Source organism: Sus scrofa, chromosome 1, assembly GCF_054392235.1.
Source record: "Sus scrofa isolate SSC_HxYL_T2T_F1_AM1 chromosome 1, Sscrofa_HxYL_maternal_Yorkshire_Landrace_v2.0, whole genome shotgun sequence".
Taxonomy (NCBI): Eukaryota; Metazoa; Chordata; class Mammalia; order Artiodactyla; family Suidae; genus Sus; species Sus scrofa.
The window spans coordinates 16,594,044-16,612,268 of NC_139383.1; the positions used below are offsets into that span (position 1 = coordinate 16,594,044).

The window sequence follows — 18,225 nt, forward strand, 5'->3', positions numbered from 1 at the left end:
AGATTCGTTTCCGATGTGCCATGATGGGAACTCCACAACTTTTTTTTTTAAAGTGCAGTAAGATATCCAAATAATTATATGCAAAGACCTATAAGGCATTACTGAATGAAAAAAGATGCAAACCCCATGTATAACGATAGCCTTTGTGTTAAAAAAAAAAGGATACGAAAATTATTAAACAGATATTTTTATATGAATGCATAGGAAAAGTTCTGAAGGGACACACACTAATTACTTGGGGGGGGGCCTAGATTGAAGATGGGCTAAGATTTAGTCTGCTGTGTTTTAAATTTTTATAAGACTATATATTCATGTATTACTTGTATAATAAAGTGTAAACAATTGAGATTAGAGCAGAATATTTTCCCTATAAAATTATCTCCTATATATTTCTCCATAACACTAATTCTATTCTGGTATGTGGATAGGAAAGTAAGAGAAGAACAGAATGAACTATTTGAAAGTATCTGTAGTGAGCCAACTCAGTGCATTTTCAAATAATTCAAAGCCTACCTTATCTATGCTGAAACTCTCACCAATACAGTTAACAACTGCAACAATGCTCAATTATCAGGAATCTTGACAGATAAGATTTAAATGTCCATACATAAAGGTGGACAAGAACACTCTTCTGTGAGCTTACAGTATAATTACTTTGGTTCAGCACTTACTATGGGCTGGGTCCTGTGCTGAACACTTTTTAACCTGTATTGTTTCCTCAGCTACTTCTCACAACATTCCTATGAAGAAGTGAGAAACTGCAGGTAAAATTCTTCACACATAATCCCTAATGCATATAACAGTAAGTACTGTCCTTAATAGGCATTACTACTGCCTGATCTCTAACTTCATTAGGTCAGCCTCACTCTCCAAAGCCAGCTTATCAAAAGATTCACTGGCTTAGTGCACCAATGGTTAAGAAGTCTGCAATGGGGAGTTCCTGTCGTGGCTCAGCAGAAACGAATCTGACTAGCATCCATAAGGATGCAGGTTTGATCCCTGGCCTCATTCAGCGGGTTAAGATCCGGTGATGCCGTAATCCAGTGTAGGTCGCAGGCTCAGATCTGACGTTGCTGTGGCTGTGGCCTAGGCCAGTGGCTACAGATCCAAATTCGACTCGTAGCCTGGGAACCTCCATATGTCACTGGTGCAGCTCTAAAAAGACAAAAGAAGAAGAAGAAGAAATCCACAATGGATTCTCATTACCTGCTGAACTGAACCCAAACTCATTGAGACCTGGCATCTGAGAAGTGTGACACAGCTCCATCACCCACCATATCCTTCTGTACCCTACTATTCTCTAGGCATGCTGGATTGGCTCACAATTTTTAGAACATATTATATACTTCCATAACTTAGAAATACTCTTGCTGCTCTTGCTAAAGAATTCTATCTACCATTCAAGGCTCAGGAGAAATATTACTTTCTCTACAAAGTCACCTGTCACTGGTACTCTCAAGAACATTGCTTGTACCTATATTATGATACTTTTTGTATCGTCTGTAAGCTCACTGAAAGCAAGTTTATTCACTTTTATATTCCTACTGTGCCTATTACAGTGTTTTACACACAATTTGTATTCAATAATATAGAAAACTTTCACCATTACTCATAGCCCTAGTGATAACTAAGACTTGAAATGCAGAAGCAATTTTCTCGTTAATTCCCCCTTCAATTCACCTAACAGTGGTAATGACCCTATAATAACTTGACTGTAACTCCATTTCCAGTCCCAATTCAGCACTCAGTGAGATATAATTATTTCAATATCAAACAAATGAGATGGCGCATAATCAGTGACCTAATGCTGACAAGACTGGCTGACATTAACTTCACTATGCACTAATATAGAAGGATGGAATCCAAAGCACAGACTAGAATATTAGAGTCATCTTTAAAAATCACAATTGGATGTAAAATTCCTCTGTTCAATTTTGGATAATCTCTAATCTATCTGAACTGAACTTTCAAATAAAAAGGTATGTATGGTCATCTACCCATTTAATAAATAAAGTCATCTTTTATGGAATATTTGTTTCTGTACCTATACAAACTGGTAAATACAATAAATGTCCTTAAAAGCCAACTGACCTTAGCTCTCTAACCATTCATAAGTAGTTTTCTCTTGGTTAAAAACTAAGGTAGCAGGAAATCTTAGTTTTTAGTTTGGTCATTACATTCCATGACAAAACTAGTTCCAACCAGTTACAACTTTCTTATCTATGTTTTTTTGAGGAATCCAGTAAAAATATAGCAAATACTAGATATATACTTACACTTAAGATATAATTAAATTTTCAGGTAACAGTACTCATAATATGTTATTTGATTCCAGCCAGGAATTTTACTTCTTCCAATTAATGAAGAATATATTAACTCTTTATGTGAAGGCATTTGTAGTACAGAAGACTTGAGGACCTCAGGACAGAGAACTAGTTTCATTTATTTAATTCTACTACTTTGTACCATGTGAACCTCTTAAAGGAGAACAGGTTTTTTTTTTTTGTTGTTACTGTTTACTTTTCAATGAAGACTAGAATATTTTTTGTACATTTACAGGGTTTAACTCAATAGCATTTCAAATTTATTTTTCCTATATATTTTTTTGCATTAGTTTGCTACTACTAGCAAACAAGTTAAATCAGAAATATTCAGGCAAAAGTTATGTTAAAGTCAATACTAGCTGCATGTTACCTAGATGTTAGGGATGTTACCAAACTTTAAAGCAAGATGACAAGTTTTAAAAGTAAAGTTCTGGTTATTATAGGTTTCATAGTAAGGCAATTACAGAGGCTAAACTTGACTGGTGCCATGGACTTTAGCATACCTGGAAATAGAAAAATTCAAATGGTAGCTGTTCTTGGTTGGCCCATTGCCATTTTTGCAGCTTACAAATTTTTAATTAAGTAACTGCAGTGAGCTCATCTCTACTGGATACTTCTTTTCCAGGGCAGGTCCAGGAACTGGGTCTGGAGCCTTGAAAGCAGAAGAAAAACTAGAGTAAACTAGAGGTAGGCAGAACAAGAAAGGTGACCAGATAACACTGAGATCTAATAGCAGTGCTCCCCAGGGTCTCTCACATAAATATTCTTAGGTGGAAAAGAATCTCTTATATTACAAGTTACTAGAAGATGCTATTTGCATTAAGTAAGTCACTGTCTTAATCTACCCAACACCACTCTAAACTCCCAATCATAGAAACTGAAACAGCAGCCCTAATGAAATTTCTACTGGCTTTTAGCAACAAATTGTCCCAATGTGGGACTAGATCTTAACAGTGAGGGGGAAAAAAAAAAATCATTCATTTTTACTGGTAAAGTTGGAATTTTAAGGTCCTTATTTTCAGGTTACTTTTCTCTTTTGCTATCTTATTTCCAGTCATCTTCTAATTGTTCCCCTAAACTCCTACAATCAATTCTCAGAGGTTTCTTAAGAAATGAAATGAATTTCAAGTTCCAGTTTTTAAAAATACTTGGTAATTCTTAAAGAGGTAGGCAAAGAATGGCTAGTGGTTCTTAACCACACTGGAAGTTCTTTTTTCCATTACCAAAATAGATTCAATGACTTGGGGGGGGTGGGAGGGTGGAGAGGAAGGTTTAAGGTCCACAATATCGGAGGAAAACAACAGCACAAAACTTGCAACTACAAAGGTTATAGAGATGTTAAAATGTTAGGCTACTGTACCAATTAGATTACTAAGGCCTGGGAAATGATGTCCTTATGCTTGGTGAGTGAACACTCTCAGAAGTATCTAAGAAACTAGTTAGTACCGTGGCAGTTAAACTGAATCCTCTGCTGCTGTCAAACGATGGCAGACTCTGAGAAATGTAACAGGACAAGAAAATAGTGAAGACAAGGATTCAAAGAACTTAACTCCCTGCATTTCTAGTAACTAGAAACCCGACAAAGCAAAATAGAATAAAAGTAGTTTTTAAGAAAAATGTCAGTTTTCCACCTTTTGTGATGGCATGCTGTAGGTGAAAATATTCTGGGAGAGAAAGATCCAGGTTCAAATCTGGCTTCAGTATGGACTAAAACTCTGCAGAAGTTTCCATTCTATTAAGTAGGATACCACCTCCTACTTCACCTAACAGCCTGGTACACAGTAGGTATTCCATAAATTTTCCTGCATAAGGGAACATAATTTTCTTATTCTAAACATATATGTATACTTAAGTTTTCATTCCCATAAATGCTAAAACCATGGCTATGTAATAGCTTTTGGTTTAAGTAACCCAACCACATCACACTCTAAGAGAAATAACCTATTTGTCAACATTTGATTTCAGAACAAAGCATATGTGAGAGAGCTCAATTCTGACAACTGTTGATAAATAAAAATATAACAATTTACATTTAGGATATATTAGGATATAAAGAGAATTAATGGTAAACAAGCAGACATGTAATTCTTCCTCCTCCAAGTTAAGCAGAATTTTTTTTTTTTTTTTTTTTTTTTTTTTGTCTTTTTGCCTTTTCTAGGGCTGTTCCCCGTGTCATATGGAGATTCCCAGGCTAGGGGTCTAATCGGAGCCATAGCCGCCGGCCTACAGCACAGCCACCCCAACGCGGGATCCGAGCCATGTCTGTGACCTACACCACAGCTCCTGGTAATGCCAGATCTTTAACCCACTGAGCGAGGCCAGGGATCGAATCCGCAACCTCATGTTTCCTAGTCGGATTCATTAACCACTGAGCCTCAGCGGGAACTCCAAAAAATACTTTTTTAAAAAAATCTTTTTAGGGCCAAACCCTCGGCACATGGGGGTTCTCAGGCTAGGGGCCAACTTGGAGCTGTAGCTGCTGGCCTACGCCACAGTCACAGCAACTCTGGATCCTTTAACCTAGTGAGAGAGGCCAGGGATTGAACCTGCATCCTCATGGATGCTAGTCAGATTCATTTCTGCTGAGCCACGACAGGAACTCGGAGCAGAAAATACTTTTGCCAACACACTTCTTGCTAAAAGGTTATAGATCTGGAATACAGTGACTTTTAAAAAACAAAAGGAATCAATATATAATTTGGTCTTTAAGTCAGGAAATATTTTAAGGGCAAAGAAAAGCCTTACGTTTGGGTAATAATTTTCCTCTTACTGATAGAACAGTGGGTTCCACACAAAATTATTATTTACCAAATATGGTTCAAAGATCAGATTACACCTTCCCTGGCATTACCAAGTAATAGAGCAAGTATCACAAGCCACAAGGAATTTTAGAAAAGAAAAAAAAATTCTTAAAGTTACTTTGAAATACAATCATTGCTATAACTTTATTTTGAAATAGATTTTTAAAAAATTTATTTTGCCTTTTTTTGGGGGGCCACACCTGCAGCATATGGAAGTTCCCATGCTAAGGGTCAAATCAGAGCTGTAGTCACCAGCCTATGCCACAGTCACAGCCACGCCAGATCTTTAAACCTCAGTGAGGCCAGGGATCAAACCTGGGTCCTCATGGATACTAGTCAGGTTCACTAAGCCACGACAGGAACTCCTTACAATAGTTTTTAAAAGTTAATATGGAAAGTTTCTTACTTAAAATAGATTGCAATTAACTTAGAGATAAGAGTAAAATAAGTTTCGCCAGATTAAAAAAAAAAAGGGTACTTAAGAATGAGGATTCTCATTAATTAACAAAAATACCATCAAAAGGAGTTCCCGTTAATGAACCTGACTAGGAACCATGAGGTTTTGGGTTCGATCCCTGGCCTCGCTCAGTGGATTAAGGATCTGGCGTTGCCGTGAGCTGTGGTATAGATCTCAGATCAGATCCCACACTGCTGTGGCCCTGGCATAGGCCGGCGGCTACAGCTCAGATTAGACCCCTAGCCTGGGAACCTCCATATGCCCTGGGTACAGCCCTAGAAAAGACAAAAAAAAAAAAAAAAAAAAAAAAAAGACCTTCAAGAAAAATATTTTAGATAAACCATGCATTTTTGTTTTTACATTTTATAACTAGTTGTCATATTAAAATCTCATTACTCAAAGTAATGTTTGATTCTTTTGACTTTTCCAGATATAAAATGTCATCTACAAATAATAAATATGCCTCTTCCCTTTCAATAATTATACCTCCTTTTTTGTTTTTTGGTCCAATTATAGTGGTCAGCATTCCCAAGACAATGTTATGTAACAGTAATGCTAGCCAGACCTTTTCTGATTCATGACTTTTTAAAAGGAATTTAGTATTTCACTGAATACTAAAATAGAAATTCTAGTATTTTACCATTTCTAGTAACAAAATGCTGGCTTCTGGTCTGAGATATATAAAACCTTAGCTAAGTTAACTCATTCTTATTTTACTAAGGACTCTTATTAGAAATAAATGTTAGAGTTCCTGTTGTAGCTCAGGGGTAGAGAACCTGACTAGTATCCATGAGGATGTGGGTTTGAACCCTGGACCCGCTCAGTGGGTTATGGATCTGGTGTTGCTCTGAGCTGTGGTATAGGTTGGAGATGTGGCTCCGATTTGACCCTAGCCTGGGAACTTCCATATGCCCCAGACGTAGCCCTATTAAAAAAAAAAAAAAAAGAAATGTTGATTCCCCCTCTTTTGATATCCCTCAGGATAGTCATACGCCCCCACCTACTAATGAGTTAATTTGATTTATCTTTACATTCTTAGAGTACATTACATTCTGAGTAATTCCTACTGTTATAGTATTATTATGTTAATGTAATGTACATTCTATTTGATAGTTTTACTAAGCATTCTTTGCACCAACTTTTGTGAGACTGGTGTGTAATTTTCTTTACATACCTATGTTATGCTGGCTTTGTAAAAAGAACCAGGAAGCTTACCTTTTTTCCCCCTCTAAGTTCTGAAATTAATTATCTGGTGCTTTTTGCAGTAATATTCTCATACCAGTAAGACCAGCATTTTTATTCGTGGCTCCAGATCCTTTCTTTCACATTTGCTTGAGGAAACCAACACCCTTTCTTTTCAATCTCTCACTTCAACCTATGAACATGTTTAAGTCTTAACTATCCTAAACATACATCCATGTACACACTCGTACCACAAAATTTTTCCTTACCAGTTGTCTTCAGTAAGTATTTATTCACACATTTTAAGGTATTAAAATTGCTACTTTATTCAAGGCACTGCAAATGAAATGCAGTTCCTGTGCTCTACCTATTCCCAATCCAGTAAGGAACACAAATAAATATACAAAAACTGCCAAGAACGATGCAAGGAATAAACAGGCTATGCTAGGCCACCTCTCTCTTACTGCGTGCCTTGCCAAACTTCTCTACTGTGTATGCTATGGCCTCAACTTTGTTTTCAATTGCCTTCAAATTTCCTCCCTTGATAATAGTTTTATTCAAATCACCAAATCCAATCAACTTTTCAGCATCCTCATCTACCATTTTTCCATAACTTTGCTACTTGAGTCATGAACCTTTTAATAAATCCAATTAGACCTTCAAATGTACTCAGTTAAATTTTGTTTTCTAAAAGGAAGGTCACAAAATATTTTCATTCACAAAGTAAGTTTTATTAAGTACTTTCTACTTTCTAATTCATCTATCCTCCCCCTGCCCCCTTTAGGGCCACACCCAGGCTAGGGGTCAAATAGAAAATACAGCTGCCAGCCTACATCACAATTGCAGCAACAGGGGATCCAAGTCATGTCTGTGACCTACACCACAGCTCATGGCAACGCCGGATCCTTAGCCCACTGAGTAAGGCCACAGATTGAACCTCTGTCCTCATAGATATTAGTCGGGTTCATTACCATTGAGCCACAATAGGAACTCCCTCATTATATAATTTGATCCTCATGAAAAATCATCAAGAAGGACCAGGTAGTTATTACTCTCATTTGCAAGGTTTGGAAACTAAGTACTTTACTGATTATCGAAACTCCAATAAGCAGCAGAGTTAGGGCTAGAAATGTAATTTGTGGCTTTCTAATTCCAGGTCTAGGTTTCTTTCCTCTACATTTTATTAACTTGATTGATTAATTACTAACTTGAATGCTTACTGATCATTCTCTTCTTGAAAACTTCTCTGGTCAACACTGCACATTCTTCTAGTTTCCTAGGTTCCTTATTTTCATGCTTCTTAGTCAAAAGGAGGTAGGAACAAACTTATGACATTCATTCTCTCATTTCTTCCTCTGGCATCTCATCTACACTTACAGCATAATCTAGGAAGAAGCTCCTTTAAATTGTAATTTAAACTTTCTGCTCTACTTGATGAAACTTTAACATTCAGAATCATAGAATTTGATGCTGAAAGGGCCTTAGAGATTATGTAGTCCAACATACTTATTTAATAGAAGAAAAACATAAATTTCAACACATAGAAGTCAGTAGCAGAATCTGAATAAACGTTTAAGATATTTCCCTTTTTAAACTTATGAATCATAAAATAAATAATACATATACAGCATATTTATGTACAGTAAGTAGAAAGCAAATGAATTTTAAGAGTAATTATTGGACATTCTTGTTAAAGACACTTGTCCGTATTTCTAATATGACAACAATAATGTATGATTCCATTTATCAAAGTAGTTTAAGAAAATCACAGAATGTCAAAAAAGTTAAAACCTAGTCAATTCTTTATATTCAGGCATTAATTATTTATCTTCCAGATTTTTCTTAAGTAAACTGGGAATCAAAATCACACCACTACCTAGCCTAATGCTTCTGACCTAGGTTGATATCATGACCCACTTTACAAGGCAGGAACAGATACCACTAGACTGCTGAAAACCACTTAGATCAGTGCCTGGCACGTGGTAAGCAGGGAAAATATGTCAGCTAGGACTGCAGCTACAACAATTACTACTTCTGATTATATTCATGTTATTATAAATATGGCCATATTAATGATTCAACCATACAGACAAGCATCCTTTTAGAGGACCCGTACCTCACTCTACTCCTTTCGGTCTAATGGCGAGGTTTTGTTCCACAACCTAAGCAGGGCCACAACCCTTAGTTATCTAAGAATACCTTTCCAACCACTCCCAACCCAGAAGTACTTTAATATCTCAACATCAGAGCCCAGAGGCTCTGAAAATTAAGAGTGCATTTAAAGGGAAATTTTCTAAGCCAACACTTCTAAACTTACAAGCTCATTTATGCATGATATGGAACACATGAAAAATAAAAGGGACTCTCACTTGAAGATCTTCTTCCTCTCAATTGTGCTTAAGTTTAAACTAAAACTCTTCTCCAAATGAGCTTCCCTGCTTCAACTTCCCATTTTTATCAGAAATAGCAATTTTCTCTTTAGCCTAAAAACTGAAATTACCTTAACTCTTCTCCTGCCTTTCTTTACCTTTCTCAATTCCTTCAAATTTCACCTATTTAATACTTAACATTTCTCAAAAAACAACTCCTAAGACTCTCCTTACTCGATCTTATAGTCCATTCAGTCCACAATCACTTCCGTAGTTCTGAAATCTAAAAAGATATGAGTTCTTATGGCTGCGGTAGGTTAAGGATCTGGTGTTGTCACTGCAGTGGCTTGGGTCCCTGGCCTGGGAACTTCCATATGCCATGGGCATGGCCAAAATAACTTTTTTAAAAAGTTCTGAAAAGATTTTTCATGAAGTTTCATGTCAAAACTCACCTGCAGCGGCAAAAATTTGCTTTGAACTGATGTGATGCTACTTATAAGCTTTAGTTAGCCTACTCACTGCAAACATTTCTATTTTTTCACTGTGGAAATACCAGTGTTTAATTATGGGGTGATGCCTCAAACCTTGCTGGGGATGTTATATAATATACAATATACACGTTACCTTTCCAAAATTCAAAAAATTTTAAATTCTGAAACAGCTGGCCCCAAGGTTTCAGATAAGGTATTGTGGGCTGGTACATTACTGAGAGAATCCTAATTTAAGCACCCTATTCTCTTACGCCACTCCAAGCATTTCAACCTCCATGTTTACTACCAAGTCCCACAGATTCTCCTTTCCAAATACCACAACTGCCAATTCTACTCCACCCCTATGGCTACTATACTGTCCCAATCATCCAACTACAAATGACCAGACACATAGCTTACCTCCCTGCCATTTAAGTCTTCCCACTTGACCTATCATGTATAGTACAGTAGATTTAAAAAGGCTCCTATATAACCACTTTAAATATTTTATTCCTTTGTACAAGAGCTTAATAAACTGGAACAGATATATAATAAAAAGGTAAAGACAGCGATGGTGGGATTGCAATGGATTTTTGTTACCTTTTGAACCTCAGTTTATAAGTTGTAACCTAAGAGGTTCTCTTCTTTTTAAACTTAACAAAAAATTAAAAATTTCTCAATTAACACATATATTCTATAACCAAAACACAAACAAATGAAAAACTTATTAGGTTCCTCCTGTTTAACACTTCAACTAAAACTCAGTGTGGTTTTCAAGGCCTTCTCCACTTTGGTTCCACTAGGACTGGTGTCATGGATCCATGACAGTCTGGATAAAGCTCCATATTCCCTCTCAGAATGATTTTAAATATATAAAACATAGTACATAGGATTACAAAGAAAGCCAATTTTACGGAAATATAGTTAACTACTTTTAAAAAAGAATAGTTTTACATGAGTAAATTAAAATACCTTACAAAGAAAACCAATTATACTGAAAAAACACAGCAACCAAGTGTTTTTTAGAACCCATATTTATGATACACGTATATACATGCTTCTTTATTAACACTTGACACAATAAAATCCAGCAGGGCTGATCTGCATAAACTACCTTCAGAGCTACAGCTGTAAAGTCATATGAAAATATCTGTGCTTTTTCTATTAGTAATAAAGTCACAGGTATTGCTAACACTGCTGTGCTTTTCTGCTTAAATCCATAATGGAAGGAAATGCCTAATTTCAGTTATAGGTTATTGTTAGCAAAAATATAAAGATGTGGGGCTTTCTTTTTCCTCGTCTAAATGCAGGGTCTCCTCTAAATTCTATCCTTAGACCCACTTCAGGGTAATGGAGCTTAGAGTAAAACTCTACTAAATCCACCTACTTTTATTTCCCACAAGTCCCCATACTCAGAGAAATCCAGTCAGGCTTTGTCTGAACATGTTCAACCCTGCTTTCGTTCTGACTATGCTACTGCTCTAGATCAGGAATCATTTCCCCACCTGCATGCTTACCAAAATCTTAACTACCTCTTTAAAACTAATTCTCTCTCCTTTCTGAAGTCTTTTCCTACTGCTTCAGTCCACATGGATCGCTCTATTCCTAGAACTCCTAATGTACCGGTGGGTAAATGCTTCATGATCCAACATCTTATGGTTCCACTTCTGTGTCTCTTTATCTAAGGTATAAGATCCCTAGGGACACAGGTGACATGCCTCCATATAGGACACTGCCTATATACAGGCACACAAAATGTATTTAATAAAGAAACAGACTCAAAAAAACAAGAGTTAGAAGATCATTTGTTGGTAAATACCAGAAAATAAGGCTGAAAATTCCACTAAGCAAAAAAAAAAAAAAAAAAAACACATTATAAAGTAAGCTTAATATTAGTAACTCACCCAATCAGAACCTAGATACTCCTATTATATCAAAAAATATCAGAAACTTATTTACTAGGTAGTAACAAAGTCCAAGTAATAAATCAGGAAAGGAGTGCTAAAGTAGAATAAAACAATGATTCATTCAAAAAATATTTGCTAAGCACCTACTACATGCCAGGCACAATTTCAGATTCCACAGAGTCAATGGTAAAAAAACACAAAACATCTCACACAAGAATTTACCATAGACTAGAACCTGTGACTTCTGATTCTCATTCTAAAGCTCTCAAACAAAACACTGTTTGTCTTTCAGAATAGGCAGAGTTGGAATGAGGATAATGTCCTCTATTTCAGAAGGTTATAAATCATATAACCATCAAAGAGAGCTATGGATCTGACGCTATGGAAAAAAAATAAAATTACAGAGTATATATAAGTAACATTAAAACCCTCTATAAAATCTATAAAGAAACAGATTTAAGGTTTAAGTTTCAAAAAAACCCTGTCTTATGTAGAATACTGATTAGTGTTTACTCATTAATATTTTAATCATGAATGCTTCATAAAGTTTTATTTTTCTTCAAAGAGCTCTGCCAAATTGCCCTATTTACTTTATAAAAAAATTAAAAAATTTATCTACCAATATCCCAGAGGTGGGGTGGGTGGTAGCAGTAATGGTGGCAAATGTTCTTCTAAGCAGTCTTTCTCGTTGGAGGAAAGGGTCCGAAAGAGAAGGACAACAGAAATGTGGGTAGAAGACAAGGAACTGTTCCCCACACATTCCAATCTCTAGTGTTGATGAGGACCAAACCGAAATTACTTTTCTTAAGGAAAAGTTCTTAGACTAATAGCAACGGAATTCAGAGACTGAGGAATGAGTGGGTAGGATGGGTAGGTGGGACTGGAACAGATAAACTAACAGCCTGACGGTGCCATGCTAGTAACCTAAAGTCATCTCATCCAAGACCAACTCACTGCCTCTCACCCTAACATACCTATAATCCCAGTAACACGACAATCTCTTACATGATGGCTCATTCCACTCTTAGGCCTTCCTAGGCTGTATTTCACAGTGGTAACAAGCTTTCTAGGTCCTGAAACATAGCTGGATCATGTCATTTTTCTTCCCTGGAGAGGTAAGAGGTTTTGTAGAATTATAGTGTACTGAGTTTCAGTAGAAAGTGATGACCCAGACCTAGGGAATAATGGAAAAGAGGTTGGGCAGGAAGAGAGGAGACTTAAAGACCCAGAGTCAGAGAAGTTAGATAAAATGCAGGAAAGAATGGGATCAAGAAAGCCAAACGAAAAGAGGTATAACAATATGGTTTTAGGTTTCTTATTTTTAAAATAATTTCATAACAGGAAGTTTTCCAGAAATAACTTTTATTAAGCATTTATTTATGTGCTAAGCAGTGGGCCAAATGACTTAAAATGTATTCACTCATTTAATGCTTCCAATAATCAGAGGTAGGTATCTCTGTATCAGACTCAGCAGACTATACACTGCAAGGATTATTTTATATAGTCCTCTCTGCCTTATTCCCCACGATGCCTAAAATGAAGCACTCAACAATTTACATTCTTTCTATGTTGGTGTCGAAAATACTAGAGGAAAGCTATTCTTCCTATAAACTTTTACTAACATGTCACAGATAAACACAATATATACAGGTATAAACAGACACATAAACATACTAGAGATCTGGAAGGAAAATACTACGGCTTTTAAAAATAGCTTCTCCTGGTGCTTAAATCTGAACTGGATGATTCTGCATATAGCCACTACTACCACTATGAAAAAAGAACAAATAACAAAAGGCAAAATGTGTGACCCTGAGTTGGTAATGTGTACAGGTGTATTCTTCAGGGGTGTAAATTTGTTTGAAAGCATCAGGGTACTGCTCTGAAAAGGTATCTGAGGCGTTCCCACTGTGATGCAGGAGGCTAAGAATCTGACTGCAGGGGCACAGGTTGCCGTGGATTTGATCCCAGGCCTGGTGCAGTGGGTTAAAGGTATCTGGTGTTGCCAGAGCTGTGGTGTAGGTCACAGCTGTGGCCTGGATTCAATCCCTGGCTTGGGAACTTCCATATGCCTTGGATATGGCCATTAAAAAAAGAAAAGATATTTGGCCATAACCTACACTCTGGAATCTAAACTCATTTACTTTCAAAAGCAAGATATTTGGCCATAACCTACACTCTGGAATCTAAACTCATTTACTTTCAAAAGCAAGATATTTGGCCATAACCTATATTCTGGAATCTAAACTCATTTACTTTCAAAAGCAAGCAAGTCTACCAACTTTAAACTTTAGTAGTATGTGTGTCTTCACTCATTCATTCACAAATATTTACAGAGCTTGAGTGCCAAGACATTGTACTAATGCTATAAAAACTTAACATTTAGTGAGAGAAACTGAAAAGTAAACAGAATACAATATGGTAAATCCTGCGATAAAGGAAGTAAAACAAAATGCTAGAGATGTTCCAATTATAAATAAGAAAATATCACTAGAGTCAATCAGTTACAACAGAAAATGCCACTTAAAAAACAGAATACCTTAATATGAAGAAAACTTATTTGAATAGAACTGTCTTTTTACTAAGTCTGTAAACTGAGGTTCATATTTTTCCTTCACCAATTTAATTCCGCCTCTAAGTCAAAAATCTAAGTCTTTCCTTGCTAGCTATTTTGCATTCCCGTTTTTAATTTTTGTTTTTGATCTCTCTGGCTGTCTATTTATCTACCAAGGAAATGTTGTCACAGAAAGCCTTTCAGGCACTTAATAATAAGTATCAAACCCTCTTCACAATATGCATAAAGCTACTTCATTTACAAAGGTTTAGAATAAAGCTCGAAAAATTGTCCGTGTGTCTATACTACTATTATAGGCATACCTACCAAATAAGTATGATTAAATATATATTACAATACATATCCCCCAAATTTTCTCCCAATCACATAATTTCTGGTGCACTTAATGTGTGATAAACAACAGTGTCCACAAACAGAACTAATCCAAATTTTCACAAAATACTTCACATATTAGGAGAATCTTGCTTTTTGTTAATAAATCTTAAAACAATAGTGTATTAAAAAGAAAAATATTACAGGTATAATTTTCAATAAATATGACTAATTTCTTATACTTCAACTCAACTGATGGCTCTCTAGTTTCTATTTCTAGCCTGAATCTTTAACTTAAGTTCCATTTTGTGTATCAAATCACTTACCTGACATGTCCAGTTAAATGTTAAATGTGTTAAATGTCTAGTAGGCCTTACGAAGTTAATACATCCAAAAAACAAACTTTTTTTTTTAGGGCCGCACCCGCGGCATATGTAGGTTCCTAGGCTAGGGATTGACTCTGAGCTGCAGCTGCTGGCCTACTCCACAACCACAGCAACGCCAGATCCAAGCTGTGTCTGTGACCTATACCACAGCTCACAACAATGCCACATCCTTAATCCACTGGGTGAGGTCAGGTATCGAACCTGCGTCCTCATGGATACTGGTCAGATCTGTTTCCGCTGAGCCACAATGGGAACTCCATCCAAAAAACAAACTCTTGATTGCTCAGCTCAAATTTGTGACTTCACTGTCTTCCCCAACTCAGTTAACAGCGACTCCATACTTTCAATAGTTTGGACCAAAAATCAAGAGAGTCATCTTTGACTTCTCTTTTATGCCTCATATCCAATTCATCAAAAATTCCTGCCTATCCAGGGTTTGTAACATATTCAAATTCTGACTTCTTCACACCCTTTCCTGTTGTTACCCTGGTCCAAGCCACTATCATCTCTCATTTGGATAACTGGATAGCTGCAACAATTTCCAGTATGGCTTCCTTGGTGACATTTTTGCCCTGCTCTTATAGTTTATTCCACATAGAACTACCACAGTGAATCTTTAAAAAGGAAAGGTACTATCAGCTAACAGAAAAAAAAGCCATATGATCATATCAATTGACATAAAAAACTATCTGACAAAATTCAATACTCAGTCATGATAAAAACTCTTAAACTAGGAAGAGAAAAGAAACTTTCTCCATTTGATAAATAGTACCTACAAAAAACCTAGAGCTAACATGTACTTAATAGTGACAGACTTGATGCGTTCCCCTAAGATCAGGAATAAAACCTGATCTCACCACTCCTATTACACACCACATGAACTACTAACTAGAGCAGTAAGGCAAGAAAAGGAAATAAAAGGCATGTGAATTGGAAGGCAAGAAATAAAACTGTCTCTATTCACAGACCCATCAGAAAACCCAGAGAATCCACCAAAAATCTACTACAACTTAGTAATTTAGCAGGGTCTCAGGATACAGGGTCAACTCACAGACATCAACCATACTGCTATAAACTAGCAATGAACTGGAAACCAAAATTTAAAACACAGAGCATCATTTACAACTGATCCACCCAAAATGCAACTAAGTATAAATCTAAGAAAACATGTACAGAATTTTTATGTTAAAAGCTACAAAATACTGATGAAAGAAATCAAAGACAACCTAAATATAAAGAGAGAGAAACTGTGTTTATGGATTGAAACTTAAAAATGTTAATTTTCCCTAAGTTGATCTATGGGTTTAAGGTACTTCCTACCAAAATCCCAGCATGATTTTTTTTATAGATTCTAAATTTTATAGGAAACAGAATAGTTAAAATAATTATGAAAAAGAAGAACTAAGTTGGGGAAATTTCACTACCTGGTCTTAAGACTGATTATATAGCTACAGTTATCACGACAGTGTGGTACCAGTATAGGGATAAACACAATGGATCAGACTCTAGAAACAGGCCCTCACAGCAGAGCCATCTGATTTTTGACAAAGGTGCAAAAGCAATTCAATGGAGTAAAGATAAATTTTTCCAATAAGTGGTACTGGAACAGCTGGATATTCCACACATAAGAAATGAACCTTAATCTAAACTTCACACCTTTAAATGAAAATTAAGTCAAAACAGATCACAGAACTACACAGGCAAAATGTAAATAAAGCTTTTTAGAAAACCTGTAGAAGAAAACAGGAGAAAATCTTTGCGACCTAAGGTTAAGCAAAGAATATTTAGACTTGACCACAAAAAGGCACAATCCATAGAAGAAAAAATAGAAAAATTAGATTTCATATATATATATATATATATTTTTTTTTTTTGGTCTGTAAAAGTCCTCATTAAAAGGGTGAAAAGATAAGCCACAGACCAGTGGGAAATATTTGCAAAGCACACAACTTGACAAAGGGTTCAAACCTAGAATATACGAAGAACTTATTAAACTCAACAAGAAGAAAATGAACAATCCCATTAGCACATGAACAAAAGACTTGAAAACTTCACCACAGAGGATGTATAGATAGCAAATACATAGCTATGAAAATATACTCAACATCATTAGTCAGTAGGGAAACGCAAATTAATGCTACAATGAGATGTTACCATATACCTATTAGAATGGCTGAAATAAAAATACACTGATAATACTACATGCTGACAAGGATGCAGAGAAACTAGGTCTCTCACATATTGCTGGTGGGAATACAAAATGGTTCAGCCACTAGGGAAAAGTGGCAGTTTCTTATAAAGTTAAACATATTTATCATAAAATCCAGCAACTGCACTACTGGGGATTTATCCTAGAAAGGTGAAAACATAGTTTCACATCACAACCTGTGCAGAACTGTTCAGAGCAGCTTTATTTTTATAGTCCCAAACTAGAAACACAAAGTCCTTCAGTCAATGGCTGAACAAACTGTGGTACATCCATACAATGGTATACTTCTTAGTATTAAAATGTAACAAACTACCAATCCATGAAACAACTTGGAGGGATCTCAGAGGCATAATGCTGAATGAAAAAAGCAACTTCAAAAGATAGCATAGTGTACGATTCCACTCATATAAAAAAAAATTTCTAAGGGACAAAATTTCAGTGATACAGAACAGATCAGTGGCTGCCAGGGCTTAAGGTTGGATAATACAAAGGAGTGTCTCTGTGGTGATGAAACAGTACTAATTCTATATCCTTATGGTGATGGTTACACAAATCTAGACACATGAAGATAATATAGAATTATACACAATCACTAACAAATCATATTCTAAGAAGTGAGGGGGAAAAAAAAGCAAATAGCTCGCATCTTAAAACCCTTCAGTGGTGTCTAATCTCATCCTGACTATTAAAATCCTTACTACAATCAAAAGATGCTACATGAGGAGTTCCTGCTGTGGCACAGTGGGTTACGGATCTGGTGTTGCCGCAGCTGTAGCAAAGGTTCCAGCTGCAGCTTGGATTTAATCCCTGGCCCAGGAGCTTCCATCTACCCCCACCACCCTGCAACACTACATGAAAAGTGCGCACATGCATGCATGCGCACACACACAGACACACACTCGGATCTCATCTATCTTCTCCCTGTCTCTTGTCTGGTCTTCTTGTGCTTGGAGCACAGCAAGCATGCTCCCACCTAAAGGCCTCTACATTTGGAAAGCTCTTTCTCTTTACTACTTCACTCAGACATCTGCTCAAATGTCATTTAATCAAAGAAGATATTGCCCCCAATATAAAGTGATATCTTCTACCTCTTTCTCTCTCCTTAGGAACCTTAAAACCAACAAAGGGAACTCAAACATCTTCTTCCCCTGCTACTTACTGTCCCTGGTATGTTTCTGTATTGGTGAATGGCAGGCACCACACCATGCACCCTGGACCTCAAGCCAGGGCATG

At 36.4% G+C, this 18,225-nt stretch overlaps 1 protein-coding gene and 1 long non-coding RNA gene across 9 annotated transcripts in view; one reads left to right on the plus strand and one right to left on the minus strand.

The window, feature by feature from the left end:
- The window catches only part of TAB2 (TGF-beta activated kinase 1 (MAP3K7) binding protein 2), a 77,932-nt gene that overhangs the window by 48,331 nt on the left and 11,376 nt on the right, over positions 1 to 18,225 (minus strand). For 4 of the 8 annotated variants that reach the window (XM_021086968.2, XM_013992499.3, XM_085024055.1 and 1 more), the window contains exon 2: positions 2,828 to 2,976. The exons of the other annotated variants lie outside the window; for them this stretch is intronic. The gene's annotated coding sequence lies outside the window, so the exon portion shown is untranslated. The remainder of the gene's footprint in view (positions 1 to 2,827; positions 2,977 to 18,225) is intronic. 8 annotated transcript variants of the gene reach the window in all.
- Positions 4,776 to 10,275, plus strand: LOC146405943 (uncharacterized). Its single transcript, XR_014844834.1, has 2 exons — positions 4,776 to 5,684; positions 6,377 to 10,275. It is a non-coding gene; the product is annotated as an uncharacterized LOC146405943 (long non-coding RNA).